The sequence below is a fragment of the Dermochelys coriacea genome, chromosome 1, assembly GCF_009764565.3.
Source record: "Dermochelys coriacea isolate rDerCor1 chromosome 1, rDerCor1.pri.v4, whole genome shotgun sequence".
NCBI classification, from domain to species: Eukaryota; Metazoa; Chordata; order Testudines; family Dermochelyidae; genus Dermochelys; species Dermochelys coriacea.
The window spans coordinates 76,054,550-76,072,270 of NC_050068.2; positions in this window are offsets into that span (position 1 = coordinate 76,054,550).

Here is a 17,721-nt window from a genome sequence, read left to right on the forward strand (position 1 = left end):
CATTCATTCCTGTGAAGCATTTTAATTTTGACAAGAAACGTATTCTGTCAAAACATTTTTGACCAGCTTTAGTTCTGTGCTTTCCTATTTGAGACAGCTTGCCTGGTGGTTCATCCACCCTGAGGATTCTGTTATGTGGGATTCCACAAAGCTCTCTTTTGTCACCCCCTTCCTGTACTATTAGTGTGAATGGTCACTGGCAGAGAGAATGAGGGAATTTAGGTTATGGTTTCTCTTTTTTTCATGTAACTAAACAGGTGTTTTTATTTTATTAATTAATTAATTTCCTAGTTGAAACTGAGGTATCTGAAGTTGAATCCAGGTCAGGTAATTAAGGGAAGAATGTTGAGGATCTGACAGTGGTGATTTTGCCTCTATTACTGAGGGAGTTTACCCACCTTTGTCCATGAGGTTTGCAGTTTGAGGGTAGTCTCAGACATCTTCTGGAAACCAAGTGACCAAGAATCTCTATTTACATCTGTGTGTGGTTAGGAGTTGAAATCCTTTTTTTCAAATCCAAATCTCACTATGGGAATCATCAACTTTCTGACTTCTAGACTGGATTACTACACTGCAGTCTTCATGGAGCTATGTTTAGAGACCACTCAGAAGCTTCGGCTGGTGTAGAATATGACTGCCTACATTATAAGCAGACTCTTCAGGATGTGACATTTTACACTTATCCTTTTTGCTTCTAAGAGCAGTTCCTTGTGTTGACTTTGATTTGTAGGGCTTGCTTCTTGTTGTTAAAAAAGAAGCATGTGCTGCCATGTGCTGGAGATTGGTCAGAGTGCTTGAGCTAGCGGGCAACCGATTTTACGTTTCTGGGGGTTGGTGACCTGGCATTCTCAACAAAAGATCATCAACTCTGGAATTCACTTATCCCACTAACATAACCTGTGTCCATTCAGAGTTACAATATGGTGGCAGGTCATGGTTTTTCTCTCTTTCAGGTATTGTGTAAAGGAGTCAGTAAGATGGAAGGGGAATTGTTTATTTGATTCTCTTGGGAATATCACTTCCTTTTTGATGATTAGGAGCAAAAATTATGGACTAGATTAAGTCAGGGTCTGTTCTGACTTCTGCTGCCATACAACCTGTGACAGGGCCATTGCAGTGGAAATTCTTCTGTGACAAGAAAATGTGTCACTACAAGGCAGCTGTAACTTGCCCTCTACTGGAACGCCTGTAGTCAGCCTATGTAGCCCAAACAATGAGTAGCCCAGTCAGGAAGAAGTGGGGCAACAAAGGCCAAGGGATCTACTGATTCAGAGCTTGATCCAGCACTTATTGAAGTAAATGGCAACGCTCCAAATGACTTCAATAGTTAAGGATCAGGCCTTCATTGCATTGCTTGTGGAGGTGCTTTGCAGCCCACAGTAGAGATTAAAACTTCCCTCTATCCTCCCACCCCACAGAAACTTTGAAGGAGAACAGTTGGGATGTGAATTCCCTTGCACCCAGCAAACTAGACTGGTGTATACAGGTGCAGTTTTTAAAAGAAGGAAGATCCCTAAGATGTTTTACTTTAGAAGTCAAGTTGAGAAGATATGTTTTTAACTAGCTTTTAAAAGTAAATATAAAATGGTAAAATAAAAGGGACGTGATGGATTCTCCATTACTGACCATTTTTAAATGAATATTGGATGTGTTTTTTCCCCCTAAAGAATGGTCTAGGAACTATTTTGGGTAAGTTCTAAGGCTTGTGGTATACAGAAGGTCAGCCTAGATGATTACAATGGTTCCTTCTGGCCTTGAAATTTATGAAATAATCAAGGCTTCTGCCTAAATTCCACAATCTAACCCATACAATAAGTTCAGTGCTTTGGGATTGTTTTGCATGAAAGCTGCTATAAATAGGTGCATTCCTGTTATATTATAAAATAAATAATAACACTGACTATGAAAAAATTACAAATAAATGTTCTGAAAAAGGTTGTGTTAGATATTATGAAAAAGAAGGAAGATCCCAGAGATGTTTTACTTTAGAAGTCATGAGTAGACATGTTTTGAATTAGTTTTTAAAAGTAAATATAAAATGGTAATACTGTACATTCTGCAAATTGGTGCATAAGAGGTTCAAGCTTCCAACCCCATGTTGACCGACATACCACTGGGATGTTAAATTGATTATTAGAAGTGGAATTTGTTGCCCTGATTTGTAGCCAAAGAATAATTCAGTCAAATATAGCAATTTGTGCAAGGCAATAATGCCAATAACAAAAGCTTTTTGGCAGGCAAGTAAACAGTGAGAACTAGCGAGACAGAGGAGAATACGGCTCTGCTTTTTGGCTTTTAAAATAATCTTGCTACAGCAACTTGTATTACTTGCTAATTGCTGAAGAATAGTGTAAAGAAAACCTATCAAAATAAAATGACAGTAATATAGATACTGTAGATGCTGCATAATAACTGTAAAAAAAAATACACTCAGCTTCACCCATCTTTAAATAGCAAGCACTTGGGCCTATATAGGAGACAAAAATTATATGGGTGAAGTGTACAAATTACAACAATGTGATTTCTGCACCGATGGACTGGATACTACTGTGAGTAACAGAAGGCAAAATTGGAAGCTAGGACTGAGAGCCTATGTAAGTAGAGCTTCTTTGTTTCCTCTGAATCCTTCTGGGGCAAGACTTGCACTACTTATCCCTATGAATGAAGGAAAGTTAAACTCCAAGAACCTTCAGAGCAGCTGAGATTAGTGTGGATCTTGGAGAATATGCAACATATTGTTGCCAATTCCCTGTGTTTCTCCTGGCAGCAACTGCCCTGGAGCCTTCCTTAGAGTGAAGTTCTACCCATAAAGGTGACTATTTTAAAATTACACCTTCTCCTCTGAGTGAGAGCTCTATGTAAACTTGAAAGCTTGTCTCTTTTAGGGACAGAAGTTGTTCCAATAAAAGATATTACCTCAACTACTTTGTTTACCAGTGGTACTTCACCCATCTTTTCATTCAACAAATTAAACCCCAGAGTGTATTCAGAATATTTTCTGCAGGCTTTAATGACAAATGATAAGATTGTACTGATATTCACTTTTTTAGCCTTGCAGAACTAACACAGCTAAGACAAAACTGTGTTCTATACTTTCCAGATCAGTGCTTCCCAAACTTGTTCCACCACTCGTGCAGGGAAAGTCCCTGGTGGGCCGGGACGGTTTGTTTACCTGCCACATCTGCAGGTTCATCCGATCGCAGCTCCCAGTGGCCGTGGTTCACTGCTCCCGCCCAATGGGACCTGCTGGAAACAGTGCAGGCTGAGGGATGTACTGGCCGCCGCTTCCAGCAGCTCCCATTGGCCTGGAGCAGCGAACCATGGCCACTGGGAGCTGCGATCAGCCAAACCTGCTGACACAGCAGGTAAACAAACTGGCCCGTTGTGCCAGGGGCTTCCTCTGCACAAGCAGAGGAACAAGTTTGGGAACCACTGTTCTAGAGCATAATCTACATAATTTTGTTAAGTGCCAATCATACATTTTAACAAAGGCAATGGGGGCTACATAAGTAGCATTAAGGTGATTATATGCAATGGTGTTGGTTGTACAAGCATGTGTGGGAATAATTTGTCCAGTAGAATCTTTATTACAGTGATGATACTGTAGCCAAGAATAAAAGATATCAGGTATATTTAGGATATAGATATGGAATATAAATATTAATTAATGTTGAAACACAGGCCTACAAGCCTCAGAACTAAGATATTTAGCTTATCAAAATTAGGTCTTTGGACCTCGGGTAAATTGGCATAAGTAAATTAATAATAAACCTGCTGAGCTTGTGTTTATGTTTGTGATATGCTGATGTTTTGAACATAACTGCTGAGTTGGATAATAATGTCTACTATAGATCAGTAGACAATACAATATGATGGTTGATAGGTGGGCTGAAATGTTAGAAACTTTGTTAAGGTACCTGCCTGTTAGTATGGTGATAAGGTAACATAAATGTTAATGAGTATACAGGGAATTAATCAGTTAGCCTATGAAAAAGGGCACCCCAAAAGGAGTGGGATGTGGATATTCAAATAAGGAAAATGGGTTAAACTTTCATAAACATGTATGAACCCCAGTTGGCATCAGCCTAACACACTATAAAAGCTGTATCTGAGCCTGCATGCAGCGTGAGATGCCAAGATGACATCTGGTGATGATGATGATGGTGTGGTTGAGGATGAGGACTAAGATTTTGGGTTTTTCTACAAAGCATGGAATGAGTAATGCACATATTATGCATTCTATCTTGGTCTCTTTCTCTCATTTACCAGATTGCAGTGTGTGTATTGCTTGGTTGGTTAATAAAAGTAATTATTATAGAATAATTACTATAGAGACTACGTAGTCTATGGGTATGTCTATGCTATGAGATTAGGTTGATTTTATAGAAGTCAATTTTTAGAAATCAATTTTATACAGTTGATTGTGTATGTCCCCACTAAGCGCATTAAGTCGGCGGAGTGCGTCCTCAATACCGTGGCTAGGATCGATTTATGGAGTGGTGCTCTGTGGATAGCTATCCCACAGTTCCCACAGTCTCTGCTGCCCATTGGAATTCTGGGTTAAGCTCCCAATGCCTGATGGAGCAAAAACATTGTCACGGGTGGTTTTGGGTACATGTCGTCAGTTGCCTCTCTCTGTGTGAAAGCAAAAGCAGAACATCGTTTTGCACCTTTTTTCCTGGGTTACCCGAACAGATGCCATACCATGGTAAGCATGGAGCCTGCTCAGCTTACCGCTGCTGTTGTGAGCATTGTAAACACCTTGTGCATTATGCTGGAGTATGTGCCGAACCGGGTTAAGAGACACCAGTATGAGGACTATTGTGATGAGGACATGGACACAGACATTCCTGTGACAATTAGGATATCATGGAGGCAGTGGGGCTGGTTGATACAGTGGAACGCCATTCTGGGCCCGGAAAACAAGCACAGACTGGTGGGACTGCATAGTGTTGCAAGTATGGGATGATTCCCAGTGGCTGCAAAACTTTTGCATGCATAAGGCCACTTTCCTTGAACCTTGTGAGTTGCTTTCCCCCACCCTGAAGTGCAGGAATATCAAGATGAGAGCTGTCCTGACAGTTGAGAAGTGAGTAGCAATAGCCCTGTGGAAGCTTGCAAAGCCTGACTACTACTGGTCAGTTGGGAATCAATTTGGAGTGGGCAAGTCTACTGTGGGGACGGCTGTGATTCAAGTAGCCAATGCAATCACTGGTGTTCTGTGATCGAGGATACTGACTCTGGGAAATGTGTAGGTCATACTGGATGGCTTTGCTACAATGGGGTTCCCTAACTGTGGTGGGGCGATAGACGGAATGCATATCCCTATCTTGTCACGGGACCACCTTGCCAACCAGTATGTAAACTACAAGAGGTACTTCTCAATGGTGCTGCAAGCACTGGTTGATCACAAGAGACATTTCACCAACATCAACGTGGGATGGCCAGTAGAGGTGCCTGACACTCGCATGTTTAGGAACTTGGGGCTGTTCAAGCAGTTGCAAGAAGGGACTTACTTCCCAGGCCACAGATGTTGGGGATCGGGGATGTTGAAATGCCAATAGTTATCTTTGGGGACCCAGGCTACGCCTTGCACCCAGGGCTCATGAAGCCATACACAGGCACCCTGGACAGTAGTAAGGAGCAGTTCAGCTACAGGCTGAGCAAGTGCAGAATGTTGGTAGAATGTGCCTTTGGATGTTTAAAAGCTTGCTGGTGCTGTTTGCTGACTAGGTTAGACCTCAGCACAACCAACTTTCCCATTGTTATTGCTGCTTGTTGTGTGCTCCATAATATCTGTGAGAGTAAGGGGGAAATGGTTTATGGCAGGGTGGGAGGTTGAAGCAAATTGCCTGGCAGCCGATTTTGAGCTGCCAGACACCAGGGCGATTAAGAGCACAGCTAGGCACACTGCACATCAGAGAAGCTTTGAAAACCAGTTTCCTGACTGGCCAGGCTATGGTGTGACATTTGTGTGTGTTTCTCCTTGCTGCAAACCCGCCCCCTTTGTTCATTTTAATTCCCTGTAAGCCAACCACCCTCCCCCCTTCGATCACAGCTGGCAAAGGAAATAAAGTAACTATTGTTTTGAAACCATGCAATCTTTCTTTATTAAATAAAAAAATGTGAGATAACTGACAAGGTAACCCAGGTGGAGTGGGGTGCGGGAGGGGGGAAGGAAAAGGCCACATTTCTTATTGTAGCCACACTACAAATCAAAACTGTTTGAATGACAGCCTTCTGTTGCTTGGGCCATCCTCTGGAGTGGAGTGGGTGCCCAGAGACTCCCCCCCAGCCGCATTCTTGGGCATCTGGCTGAGGAGGATATGGAACTTGGGGAGGAGGGCAGGCTGTTATACAATGGATGCAGCGGGGGTGTCATAAATATAAAGGAAAGGGTAACCACCTTTCTGTATACAGAACCGTAAAGTCCCTCCTGGCCAGAGGCAAAACCCTTTTACCTGTAAAGGGTTAAGAAGCTAAGATAACCTCGCTGGTGCCTGACCAAAATGACCAATGAGCAGACAAGATACTTTCAAAGCTGGAGGGAGGTATGGGAACAAAGGGTCTGTCTGTCTATGTGATGCTTTTGCTGGGACCAGATCAGGAACGGTCTTCAGAACTACTGTAAAAAGTTAGTAAGCAATCTAGCTAGAAATGTGTTGGATTTTCTTTTGTTTAATGGCTGGTAAAATAGCTGTGCTGAATGGAATGTATATTCCTGTTTTGTGTCTTTTTGTAACTTAAGGTTTTGCCTAGAGGGATTCTCTGTTTTGAATCTGATTACCCTGTAAGGTATTTACTTTCCTGATTTTACAGAGGTGATCCTTTTACATTTTCTTTAATTAAAATTCTTCTTTTAAGAACCTGATTGTTTTTTCATTGTTCTTAAGAGCCAAAGGTTTGGGTCTGTGTTCACCTGTACTAATTGGTGAGGATTTTTATCAATCCTTCCCCAGGAAAGGGGGTGTAAGGTTTGGGGGGATATTTTGGGGGAAAGACATCTCCAAGTGGGCTCTTTCCCAGTTCTTTGTTTAATACGCTTGGTGGTGGCAGCATAGGGTTCAAGGACAAGGCAAAGTTTGAACCTTGAGGAAGTTTTTAACCTAAGCTGGTAAGAATAAGCTTAGGGGGTATTTCATGCAGGTCCCCACATCTGTACCTTAGAGTTCAGAGTGGGGAAGGAATCTTGACCTGGGGGGTCTGTGCTCTTTTTGGCTTTCCTGCAGCTCGAACATTCGCTTCATCATGTCCGTTTGCTCCCCCATTAGCCTCAGCATCGCCTCCTACTTCTGTTCTTCACGCTCACTTAATGCTTTCCTGGACTCTGACACTGAATGCCTCCATGCATTATTCTGTTCCCTATCAGTGCAGGAGGACTGCATGACCTCAGAAAACATGTAATCGCAAGTGCATTTTTTTTGCCTTCTAATCTGTGATAACTTCAAGGACGAAGATGATAGGGGGAGCCTAGTAACTTATGAACCTGGGGTGGGGGAGATAAAAAGGGAAAGTAAAATTCAAGATGTTACATTTCTGAGAATAAAAGTGAGACTCTGTCACCGTGAATCAAGCAGTTCACAGCAGACAGCACATGTGCTTTATGTACAAGGTAGCATTTTGCCTTTTATATTGAGCATCTGCCAGTATGATGACACATCACAGAAAGGCTGGGCAATAGAATACGGTTTCCAGGCAGCCACAGTAAGCCTTTTGGTACGCGGAGTTGGCTTCTTACGCCTTCATAACATGTGGGAATGATTTCAAACTGCAGCACCATCCTTTCCCATAGCAAGCAATGCTGGTTGGGTTTCAAATTTAAAAGGAGGGGCTGTGGTTTTCAGGTGGATGTGCAGCACACACCTCCCCCCCGCATGGCTATTCTCTGGGATGATCCCTTCACCTCTCCCCCCACTGCATGGCTATTCTCTGGGGTGATCCCTTTTAGCCAAGCGCAGACAACCCAGCATGAACGGGGTCCTTTTACTGTTCCCTTACAAAAATTCCCCTATTTCAACCAGGTGACCATGAATGATATCACTCTCCTGAGGCTAACACAGAAAGATAAAGACTGAATGTTGCTTGAATGTGACCAAAACCCAGGACCATTCGCTGCCATGCTTTGTGCTGCAATGATTGCAGACTACTTGCTACTGGCTTGACATGGTAAAGTGTCCTACCATGGAGGACAAAATAAGGCAGCCCTCCCCAGAAACCTTCTGAAAAGGCTTTCACAGTACCTCCAGGAGAGCTTTATGGAGATGTCCCTAGAGGATTCCCACTCCATCCCCAGACAAGTTAACAGACTTTTCCAGTAGCTGTACTGGCCATGAATGCATCCCCATTCTTCAGGGAAAATCAAACATTAAACACTATTGCTTTTAAACCCTATACCGTAGTTACAAATGTGCACTCACCAGAGCTGCCTTCTGCGGCTTCAGGGTCAGGGATCCTGCCTTGGAAGGGTGTTGGCTCCAGGGTGATGAAAAGGTCCTGGCTGCTGGGGAGAACGGATTCACCGCTTGCCTGCTGTGCATTCTCCTCCTCATCCACAAAATCCTCCTCCCTGTTGTGTGAGACTCCCCCCTTGCAGGACATTTGTGGGGTAGTGGTAGGGTCCCCCCCTAGAATGCCATGCAGCTGATCATAGAAGTGGCATGTATGGGACTCTGACCCGGAGTGACCGTTTGCCTCCTTTGTCTTTTGGTAGGCTTGTCTGAGCTCCTTAACTTTCACATGGCATTGCTGTGTGTCCCTGTTGTAGCCTCTCAACATCATGCCCTGTGTGATTTTGGCATATATATTAGCATTTCTTCTTTTTGATCAGAGTTCAGTCTACACAGATTCTTCTCCCCATACAGCAATCGGATCCAGTGTCTCCCTTTCGGTCCATGCTGGAGCTCGTTTGCGATTCTGAGGGGACTGCATGGTCACCTGTGCTGCTGAGCTCGCCACACTGACCAAACAGAAAATGAAATTCAAAATTTCCCTGGGCTTTTCCTGTGTTCCTGGCTAGTGCATCAGAGTTCAAAGTGCTGTCCAGAGTGGTCACATTGGAGCACTCTGGGATAGCTCCTGGAGGCCAATACCATCAAATTGCATCTGCACTACCCCAAATTTGACCCAGCAAGGTCGATTTTAGCGATACTCCCCTCACCGGGGAGGAGTACAGAAGTCGATTTTAAGAGCCCTTTAGATTGATGGAATGGGGTTGATTGTGTAGACACATTCATTTTAAAACCGACCTAACACACCTTAATTAGACATCACTCCATACTGTAGAACAGGGCTATGTTCTGTACCATGGATAACTTCTATTGGTTACTTCTCTCCTGTAGTCTATCTTGTAGTCTAATTCTCATAGACTAATGTAGCTGTAAACATTCCCCTTGGGGTGGGTAATTGGTTAAAATAACCCATAACACTAGATAAGGCTACAATCCACAAGAGAGAACAAATTCAGCTGGAAGTCCAGATCTCAGTTTGTATTTACAGGACTGAGAGTTAGGGAAAACTTCTTTTTACTTGATAAGCTGAACACACTTGATTTGAAAATCATTAAGAGACAGTGAATAGAGAACTCAATGCCACTGAAGAGTCACTTCCCAGCGTAGAACCATGCTTTAAGTTTGAGCCCTATCAGTATGCCCAGTGACTACACAGGCTCCAATTAAAAAAAAAAGGATTTGTTCATGTGACAATTTGTAAAGGAGCATGCAAGTCCTGTCCCACCCACTTCTGGACATGGGTCAATTTGCAGCACCTTTCGTGCCTTTTTTTCTCCACCAGTTGGGGTTCCACATAGGAATTACACCAGTCTTATCTGTGCTTATGCCAACCTGGGCTTCATTATTGTACAATATCACCTTCACTCCCACAAACAAGAAAATTCATCTAATTTTAAACCCCAGTGTCCAGAGAGAGTAGCAGTCCCTCCTTTTTCCAGTTCACCCATTCCTAGACTCCTCTCCAATGAGGCTACTCAATGCTTTAACATTTCACCATCTTCTTTCCAGTTAGTAATTCTCTAGGCTCTCCCTCTGGAGATAAACTTCTTCTCTAAGCATATTATGTATAGTTCCACGTTTCCCCAGATGGTGCCTTCTCAGAGTTCTCTCCCTAGAGAACTTATTTAGCTCAGAACTCCAGGTGCCTCTTACCAGGCTCACCCTCTTCCTTTTCTTCTCCTTGCTTCCTGTCCGGGACCTTCTTTATAAGGCCCAGGTGGCTTCCCTTATGCACAGTTGGGCAGCAGGTGTTTGGTCACAGGTGCATTGGACCCCACTACTTCTTAAAGGTGCTCCTGATACAATGCAATCAAAAACAGTAGAGCTTAGGGACAGAACCCACTCTTTCAATATGCCCTTGTGATTTTTATGTTCACTGTTATTTTTGTTGCATGAAAAACTGTAGGCTGCTACTCTACTGATCCTCCACTACATAGCACTACATTGAGTGCTATGCCCACTTTTCATCCCTCTGCTTTCCTTGCAATCATCTGCCATCTAATTCACATTAACAATGCTCATGAGGATTCAAAATCTCGTCATAGTTCCTCAGGAGCTTTGACAATCTGTGCAATGAGAATTAAGCATTTCAGCTGTTTGGGGGAGAGTGGGGATTGTCAGTCTTCTAATTCAGGTCTAATTCATACAACAATAACAAAACCATGAGAATATTGAATCCCTTCTTTGAACTCCAGCATTGGGTGCTAAAGCACCTTACAGCAGGTACCTTTGCCAAAATTATAAACGACTGTTCTAAAAAGAAGTGAGAGATAAAAAAGTCTAGATATCTGAGACCGGCAGCTTGGGGTCTCGGGGACATGAAGGGAGGGGAAAGAACATTACTGCTAAGTTGCAAATCCAAGCACATTTAGTTGCACATTTCAAAGTGTCAAGTTCAAATGCACATCAACACATTTCATTAATTTCAAAGCTGCCACAAATTTGAAAAGTGCTACAGACTGATTTTTTTATGACTTTCCTCAAAGTTCATATGCCTAAAATTATTCCTTTTGACATCAATACAAATAGGTTTTTTTACTGTGAGGAGCTTACTTCTAGTGTACAAAACTTTTTTTTAAGCAAGGCTTTCTGTAGTCAGTGGAAAAAGTATTGGCTATAGCAGGAAATACATAGTAAAGTTCACAGACACTATGTTAAATTAAAATAGAAGGTATTGATCTAATCAAATCTGCTTTTCTGTAAGGGAAAGCTGTTATCTTTGTTACTCTTCCTATTTGATATATGATGCTATCAGAGCTATGGAGAAGTCTCTATCAGTCTACTAATGGCCATATATGAGAGAAACAGGGAGCACAAAGAGGATAATTTAATTTTGCTTCATTGTATTGCATAGTATCTGTGTGAGAGTTGCAGAAGTGAAATCAGGAAGCTGCAGGGAAAGTTGTATTCTCTACCTGCTAATATTTTCTCTTTCCCACTCTACCCCCACCCCCACCCCCACCCCCTGCACCAACAAAGGAATGGCTGTTGCACTGTAATATTTAATAATTTAATAATATTTAATTTCCAGGGGATGTACATTCTACATAAAATTAATATGTTACATTTAAGTACATTTATTTTAAATTAAACTGTACTTCCTACCATGAGTAAATAGTAAATATGTGTTCTTATTGTATATCCCATGAACCTGGGGTGGATATTTGTATTGTGAATTTATATTAAATAATTATCCATAATCAGAGAATGTCAGCGTTACAGAATTTGGGACTCAAAAGTCAGGAAATGACCAAATTAAAGCTATTTGAGCAACCTTAATTCTGCCTCTTTCTATGTATCTGCAGTCTTCAAAGGGATTCTGAAATGAATAGTATCTGTGTACACTGAGTAGTCCCTTTGAAACCAATGGAGCTACTTGCAAAGAAAGGTAATACCATGAGTAAAGGTGGCAGAATCCAGAGATAAGTGATTAACCCAAGAAGAAGGTATAATAGTTTTATGTAAATTGATGTTCAGTAAGTATTAGGCTAGTTTGGAGAAGATTCGGAATTGAACTAAAACTGGTAACCTTCTGTTTTAAAGAGCCAGTCAGTAGTAACAGCAGTTTAGCTAAAGGTTTTCTAGTGAACTACACTGCCTTGTTTGAAGGATTTGTGATCATCTGTGATTAGTAAAATGGAAATAGAGGCTATAGTTCCAATTTAAAAAGATAAAAGAAAAATCTGTAGTTTGTGAGTGAAAGAGCAGGTGTGGGTAGTTATGTAACTATAGAATATGGATGCAGGGAAACATATCTAGGAAATGAGCAAGAATGACTGCATAGCAGATTGTAGATTTGGACCAGAAGAAAAAAAAAGTATAGAAGATTAAATGCTGAGAAGTGCAGACTTGTTCAATGCTAGACAAGCCTCCTGAGTTTTCTGAAGAGAAGCCTTTGTGTAAAATAAATTAACATTTAAAGATACAGGGGTAAATTATCATAGTTGTACTGGTGTAAATTCAAAACCAAATAACAGAGGAGTCATTCTTGCCTTACGTCAGTGTAACTGAAAGAAAAAAATTGGCCCTCAAGGTGAGGAGGCACCAAAGTGATTGACCTGGAAGAGTTAGAAAATAGAGCATATGAAATGTAACATAGAATGTATGTGTGTTTTCCATGTGGGAGAGAGCGAGTAAAAGTCTAGAGAGGGGCAGAAGTAGGAATGTGATTCTCGAGGTTTTGCCAGTTTAGAGAATATTTAACTTTAAGTGGCAAAGAAGGAAGCACAGACAGTCATTCAAGAGGATATTTTCTGTAGTTTCGTTGGTCATTATAAATAAATTTCTATTGGTAGTAATTTTAAAAAACTGCACTCATATTAAATTAATTCTAAATATGCCTCCATTGGCTATAAACAATAGTTAATGGAAATGGATTTTTTTTTATTTCCTGTGGAACTGAGGTAGTGCATTGACAATATTGGAGAAGTCCTGGTCCCATTGAAGTCAATCAGAGTTCTGCCATTGACTTCAGTGAGTCCAGGATTTCCACTATACATTCAATTCTCATTGTATTGTAGGCCCTGATTCAGCAAGACAGAGCAATTAATTACATGCTTAATTTTTAGAATGTGTTTAAGTCCTGTTAAAGTTAAGATCATAAGTGCTTTGCTGGATTGGGACCTAAATGTACAATGTAGCATCACAAATAACATACTATCTAGCTGAGATCAGGCACAGATAATTGTTTCCATTTTAAAACTGCTTAGGATTCAAATTACTATGCTTTATTATGGCATCTTTCCACTAATACTTGTGACAATTTTTATTCCTTTCTGTTTAACTCTTACAAACATCTCATTTTCAAAAAAAAATTACTCTTTTCTATGTTTGTCAACAGATATTGAAATAAAATACACATCCCAAAGAATGTGAGAGAAGGAGATGAGAAAGGAAGTATCTATGAGGTATTTATGATTGAAATATTGAGCAGATAATTAACAATATTTACACATAATTTCTTCAGATAAACTATCGATGTAAAATTTCTGCCAATATTTCTCAAGGTTCTTTTGTGAAGCTATATCAAGCCCTATGTGTGGTGTTTTACAAACAATTTGATTTCTTTCAAAAAGTCATAGCCCTGAGTCTATTGCTCTGAAACTCACTAATAAGAAACTTTTAAACCAATTCATTTGCATAAAACTTCCAGCACGACTTCAATGGGAGATTTACCCATATAACTCAAAAAGAATTTGGCCTGATGTCTTAAATAAAGAGCCTCAGATAAGATATAATTTATTACCAAGTTGAGCATTCCCACACCATTAATTACCATTAATCAATGGACCTAATTTAGCCCTGGCACAAGTGGCTACCACTTCCAAGTCAGTAGAAATTTTTTCCACTTACATTACCTCACAGCTGAATTTGAGCCCCAAACTTGGATGCCTATCCTGTATATTCTGTAATCATGCCAAAACTTTTCAAATCTCCCTTTCCAGACCCTACACCTACCCACTGAAGTCAGATAGAGTCTTTCCATTGATTTCAGAAAACTTTGAAACAAGACATGAAGATACAATATAACTTGTGGCAATTACAACCTCTCAGAATTGTTATAATCTAATTTCCCATAATTTTAAACATATTCTAAAGTTCAAAAAGAGAATTTTGAAAAAAAAAGTCTGTTTAGATGAAAGAGACACAAGATACGTATGGAAATATCTTTTATTGGACCAATTTCTGATGGTGGAAGGGACAAGCTTTGGAGCTTCAGAGCTCAGAGTTCTGATTAAGTTAGTCTGAAAAGCTGGAAGGCATCTCTTGGCACACCTTTTATTGTGTACTAAAGATGTACATATTTTCATTTTTTCACTACATCTTTGGTGATTTGCTCTTCACCTGAAATTATCTATACATATTTGATATGTTTTCATGTTTTGTTACCATGTCTTTTACTTCATTAATGAGTGGGCAGGACTAGAGTAAAGTAGATTACCTACTGATCAAAAATGATCAAATCAAATATTTTCCTTAATATTTTCCTTACAAAAACACTGAAGAAAAACTTAATTAGAAATCCCATACATTCTTCAAAGCCTAATAAATATAGTTGGTGCCCATTGACTTGTAAACAGAATTCCCTTGAGGTAAAAAATAAGGTCACATCACACTTTTATTATTTTAGAAAATGACCCTACCTTTTGTTTAAAATGAAAATAACTCCATAAGAGAAGTATATGACTTACATTCTTTATGTCCTTTAGTACTGGCCAAAAGTCTGACCTGTTTAAACAATATGTAAGTCATGTGTGGTGACAAAAAGTAAATTAACAGGGGATAGGAAAAGATAAATCCTTGACAATTAAATTTTATGACACATTCTTGATTCCATTCTATATTTATGTAGAATGTGAATTGTAGATATGTCTGTAATTCTTTATTGTTTCATAGAGTTTAAGGCCAGAAGGGACCATTAGATCATTTAATCTGACTGCCTGAATATCACAGGCAATTAAATTCCACCCAGAGACCCCTATGTTGAGCCCAATGACTTCAATTATATTTCAACATTTTAGTCTCAGGAAACTAAACTGGCGTGTGCAGCAGACAGAACAGGAGAGACCAAGGCATCATCAATGTTTGAGACAGCTGAGATGAGAAGGAACGGATTAAATGAGATATTCCCAAATTATCCTATCTGGCAATCCACACCCTGTGCTTCAGAGGAAGGTGAAAAACCTCTAAGGTCTCTGCCAACATGATCAAGGGGAAAATTACTTCCTTGACGCCAAATCTGGCCATCAGTTAACCCTGTGCATGTAAACAAAACACACCAGCCAGGCATCTAATACAGGATTTTCTGTTATATCTCAGAATGCTGGTTCACCCTAACTGATATCCTTTCTCCAGCTATAGCAGATCTCTGATGCTTCAGAGGAAGGTGAGAAAATCAAACAGAAACCGATTAGAACTGTGCAAAGGGAGGGAGGACGGTGAGAAAATTTCTTCCTAACCCTTGCAAGTGAATGGCTCAAGCCTTAAAGCATGACAATAGATAACAGTGATTATGTTTCAGAGTAGCAGCCATGTTAGTCTGTATTTGCAAAAATAAAATGAGTACTTGTGGCACCTTAGAGACTAACAAATTTATTTGAGCATAAGCTTTCGTGAGCTATAGCTCACTTCATCGAATGCATGAACCTAAATGCTCTGCATGCAGTCACACAGAATGTTGGGTACAAGACCCAAAATAAATCCCCACCAGCTTTGTCTGGGACTTAAATGTGCATGTGAAATTAGAATGGATCTAACTGTATAAACTTCTAATGGAGAGGCACATGGAGATTTAAATGAAGTAAAGCAACTTATTAGAAAAGAGTTCTCTCACATAAAATGTATCACCTGTTAAATTATGCATATTAATTTAAAATGGAGAATACTCATTTTTAAAAGCATTGCCAAAGTAATCCAAAAAGCCCCCTTTTGAACTCATTGACAAAAATAGACAGGAACCTCAAAACAATGTGCTTTTTGCATTCTAATCAGTTAGCTGCTGCTGCTGCTAACTTGCCCTTGGTTATTTTATCCCTTTCACTTTTGTATTATATCTCTGATATTTTTTCTTTACATAATTAATCGTTACTCTTCCCATAGCTTTAGGGATGCCTCTGCTTTCTCACTGGGCTCAGAACAATGTCAGATCCTCCTCAATTCACTCTCAAACCAGCACAATTTTATTTAAATTGAGATTGAAGAAAAACAAGTAGTTGATTCCGAAGCTGTTAAAAAAGCATTTTTTTTGGCTCAGTTCTAAAATGAATTCAGTCATTATGCGTACTATAAATATAAAACTAGAACTAAGAATAATAAAGACAGAATTAAATTGCAGGGTGCCATGTTTGGTTCCTTTTATAGCTGCATTCATATTGATTACATGTAATTTTTATAGCAGACCTCCTTTAACTGTATAAGTGAAGATGGCAATTAGATGTCTGCATTTTTCTATTTTACTATATGCTATCCAGGCTAGAACAGGATGTTGTGTAAAATCCTTAAGTTGTTTCCATTTTAACCTTCAGATTGAGAATTAAACATTTGTGAGTTATTCTTTTTTTCTTAAATCACTTCAACACATTTAAAACTGCATGTGAACATATATCCGATATTGCTTATAACTTCACTTGATAATTTTGTTTATAAAACTTTATTTGGTAGTTTACAGAACACATGGGATTCTGACCAGCTGGAATGCTAGTTTAAAAAGCACTGTTTGGGAATTATGTCTAACATATTTCATCATTATCCCTAAACCAGGAAGCATCGGAGGCAAAACCATCCTTTTTCTAACTTCACTTGTTAGGAAATTTCACCCCTTCTCCTTGATGAGGATTTGGCTGCAGTGATTCACATTTATCACCTCCAGAATAGATTACAGTTATCCACTGTATTTGGGTCTGAAAGTGGAAGCATTGCAGTTTGCGCAGAATATGGCTGCCACCTCCTCAATGGGTTACTATGAGTATTTCCACTCACCTTCTGTTTCCTGTACTAGCTCCCAGCCTGCTTCCAGTATCAGATGAAGGTCTTGGCCCTGATCTTCAAGGCCACCAATGAATTAGATACGAACGACATCTGCCCCACACCTTTGTGTATGACGTACTGTGCTCTTATCAGACAATGCAGTTCACAAAACACTTGGCAGATGGAGATAAAAACCTCACATTCTACAGAATCTGAATATTGGGAGACTTCCCAGATGAACTCAGATTAGCTTGGAGTTTACCCATCTTTAGGGCACTCTCCAAGATCCTTCCCATTGCAAAAATGTTTCTACTATAGCTGCACAGAGAGCAATTAATTAATTAATGCAAAAACACCCTAAACTAAACACATATTGAACCCTGGCACTACATCCTAAGACTAGGGACGGAAAAAGAACACATTCTACAAAGCCCAGCAGGGATCTTGCCATGTAGCTCTAGCGTATCAATTAGATATCATCACTATAGTGATGGATGCTACAGAAAACCTTTAAGAAAGAGGCAGATAGTATGCATATTTCCTACAAATACTTTCTTGGAGATTTTTTACAATTCATATTAATGAAGATTTCAGACTTACAGAATGATGAAACCATCAGCAGATTCAATATTTTAGTATCCCAAATAGAAGCAGGAGTGATCTTTATATTCATATCATACTTAAGATTAATCCCTTCTTGGTATTCCCATCAACCCAACGTTCAATAGATATGACACATTTAACTTGT